Below are 3875 nucleotides of genomic sequence, written 5' to 3'. Positions count from 1 at the left end.
CCGATCAAACACTGTAAGTGGCTCATACTGGGCTGAGCACCGAGCGTACCCGAGCACAGCGATGCTCACACTTTATTTGTTTTGTAAAGTCTGTGATCAGAGCAAACACCGAACAATGACCCTTGGGTTCGCTCATCTCTACTCCTCTATTAACAAACGTCCAGATGTTGGGGCTGACTTTGATGATGCATCCATCCTAGTGCCATGCACACAAAAATTCTGGACATTTCTGGAGAGTTGGCCAGTGTGCCTGTGCAGTCACTGTCATAGATTGGCAGTGATTGACAGCTTGGCTTTCACTGTAACTGTCAAGATAGGAGAGAGCACTTATTTCTGCAGTTTATTGAAAGCCTTAGATCCTGTGATCAATAGAGACCATAGCTTCTAAAAAGTAAAAGAGCCTGCCTCCCTGCTAAAAAAAAAAAAAACAAGTAAAAAAAAACAAACAAGGAAACATACAAGTAGAACATGGGGATTATACCTAGGGAAGAATATATGGAAGTTTGTAGACTCTGCAAAACAAGCGTCAAAGGAGCTAATGCCAATCATGAAATGAGACTTGCAAAAGAGGCCAAGAGTAAGGTAAAAGGATTTTGGGGCTATGTTAAAAGCCAATGAAAATTGAAGTTGGCCATTGGAGTCCTGCAGGATGAAAAAGGTGAAACAGTCAACAAGGTAGAACAGCAGCTGGAGATACTAAATTTGTATTTTGTATTTGTCTTCTCCCAAAAAAACTAATGCAAGCATCAACAGTAATCATGATAGAAATGACAGTCAAGAGGAATCCAAGTTAACAAAAAGCAAAGGATTGATAGGAGAACAGTTAGCCAAGTTAAAGGAAACCAAGTCCCCCTGTCCAGATGATTTACACCCTAGAGCCCTGAAAGAGATAGCTGAGGAAATAAATGTAGCGGTTGCTATAATCTTCAATACGTCATGGGGAACAGGAGTGGTACCTCTAGATTGGAAAAGGGCAAATGTGGTTCCTATCTCCAAAAAAGGGGAAAAAAAGGAAGATCCAGGGAATTACAGGCCAGTAAGCGTGATCTTCATAGCAGAAAAAATCTTCAAGAAAATTGTCATGGCACATTAACTGAGATGCCTGGATGTGAAACCATCAATTACCCAGAGCCAGCACGGCTTTATGGCCAATAAATCTCATCAGACCAACCTGATTTCCTTCTACAACTAAGTCACTGAGTGGTTGGACCAGGGGAATGCTGTGGGTATAGTATACCTTGACTTCAGTAAGGCATTCGATAAAGTATCCAAAAGAAGAAAATCCATCGTCTCATGGAGGACAGGCGGAATTAATAATTACAAAATTTTATTTAATCCATTAAAAAGCTCTGCCAAATAGCATCACAAGTGTGGGGCACATGGAGACACAGGACAGTAATGAGGACTATCCTAATTGGAGGGGTGAGCTGAAAATCTTTCTTTTTTCTTTACATTCAATAAAGTATCACACAACATCCTCATTGACAATCAAGTATGGATACCATACTATGAAGAAAAAGACATGGATCGCACATCCCAAAAATACAATGATCTAAAAGCCGCTAGGCAAAAATTTAAATAGAACGTGAGGTTCTTTTGTTACCATTCTGATCAGATTGTATTAAGCCCACTGCCACGTCACGGCAAACCTCTTGAGTGGGTCCCTAACCTGACCTTTTTGTGTGGCACCGTGCACCGACCACCGCCGCAGCGACAAAGCGCCAGCAGGGCGGGCGACCTGGTGCCTCACAGCACCCATGCTGCAAGGCAAAGCCCCCAAGGCTCCAGGCCGCGCTGCCCCACCGACACCACACCACCACAACAGCAGCCACCACACAGCACCAGCACACAGTGAGAGGAGCTGTGCACTCACCTCCCACCGGCTCCCATATGTGAACTGGGAGCAAAAAGAAGGCTGACCCCTCTTGCAGTCTCCTGCTGATTAAAATCACCTGTGCCAAATGGGGAGAGTGCAGATCCAAGCAAAAAAAGAGGGGGATAGACTGATATAAATACCATACTATGAAGAAAAAGACATGGATCGCACATCCCAAAAATACAATGATCTAAAAGCCGCTAGGCCATTTGACACAGGTGTTTTTAATCAGCAGGAGACTGCAAGAGGGGCCAGCCTTCTTTTTGCTCCCAGTTCACATATGGGAGCCAGTGGGAGGTGAGTGCACAGCTCCTCTCACTGTGTGCTGGTGCTGTGTGGTGGCTGCTGTCGTGGTGGTGTCGTGTCAGTGGGGCGGCGCGGCCTGGAGCCTTGGGGGCTTCGCCTTGCTGCAAGGGTGCTGTGAGGCACCAGGTCGCCCGCCCTGCTGGCGTTTTGTCGCTGCGGCGGTGGTCAGTGCACAGTGCCACACAAAAAGGTCAGGTTAGGGACCCACTCAAGAGGTTTGCCGTGACGTGGCAGTGGGCTTAATACAATCTGATCAGAATGGTAACAAAAGAACCTCATGTTCTATTTAATTTTTTGCCTAGCGGCTTTAGATCAATGTATTTTTGGGATGTGCGATCCATGTCTTTTTTCTTCATAGTATGGTATTTATATCAGGCTATCCCCCTCTTTTTTTGCTTGGATCTGCACTCTCCCCATTTGACACAGGTGTTTTTAATCAGCAGGAGACTGCAAGAGGGGCCAGCCTTCTTTTTGCTCCCAGTTCACATATGGGAGCCAGTGGGAGGTGAGTGCACAGCTCCTCTCACTGTGTGCTGGTGCTGTGTGGTGGCTGCTGTCGTGGTGGTGTCGTGTCAGTGGGGCGGCGCGGCCTGGAGCCTTGGGGGCTTCGCCTTGCAGCATGGGTGCTGTGAGGCACCAGGTCGCCCGCCCTGCTGGCGTTTTGTCGCTGCGGCGGTGGTCAGTGCACAGTGCCACACAAAAAGGTCAGGTTAGGGACCCACTCAAGAGGTTTGCCGTGACGTGGCAGTGGGCTTAATACAATCTGATCAGAATGGTAACAAAAGAACCTCATGTTCTATTTAATTTTTTGCCTAGCGGCTTTAGATCAATGTATTTTTGGGATGTGCGATCCATGTCTTTTTTCTTCATAGTATGGTATTTACAATCAAGTATGGAGTTGACAAAAATTCAGTTAGATGGATTTACAACTGGCATAATGATTGGGCAGAACATGTAATAATAAATGGCTATATACACTGTGTGCAGAATTATTAGGCAAATGAGTATTTTGATCAGATGATACTTTTTATACATGTTGTCCTACTCCAAGCTGTATAGGCTTGAGAGCCAACTACCAAATAAGTAAATCAGGTGATGTGCATCCCTGTAATGAGGAGGGGTGTGGGTCAGAAGAGAGATTTGACGGGCTCTGAAAAGTCCAAAATTGTGAGCTGTCTTGCAGAGGGATGCAGCAGTCTTGAAATTGCCAAACATTTTGAAGCGTGATCACCGAACAATCAAGCGTTTCATGGCAAATAGCCAACAGGGTCGCAAGAAGCGTGTTGGGCAAAAAAGGCGCAAAATAACTGCCCTTGAATTGGGGAAAATCAAGCGTGAAGCTGCCAAGATGCCATTTGCCACCAGTTTGGCCATATTTCAGAGCTGCAACATTACTGGAGTATCAAAAAGCACAAGGTGTGCCATACTCAGGGACATGGCCAAGGTAAGTAAGGCTGAAAAATGACCACCTTTGAACAAGAAACATAAGATAAAACGTCAAGACAGGGCCAAGAAATATCTTAACCCCTTCATGACCGGCCGATTTTTCGCTTTCCGTTTTTTTTTTCACCATTCTTCTTCCGAGAGACGTAACTTTTTTATTTTTCAGTCAATATGGTCATGTGAGAGCTCATATTTTTGCGTAACTAGCTGTACTTTTAAATGAAACCATATGTTTTACCATATAGTGTAT

This window comes from Anomaloglossus baeobatrachus, chromosome 4 (genome assembly GCF_048569485.1).
Source record: "Anomaloglossus baeobatrachus isolate aAnoBae1 chromosome 4, aAnoBae1.hap1, whole genome shotgun sequence".
NCBI classification, from domain to species: Eukaryota; Metazoa; Chordata; class Amphibia; order Anura; family Aromobatidae; genus Anomaloglossus; species Anomaloglossus baeobatrachus.
The sequence above is the reverse complement of the archived record's forward strand: the minus strand, read 5'-3'. Positions refer to the sequence as shown.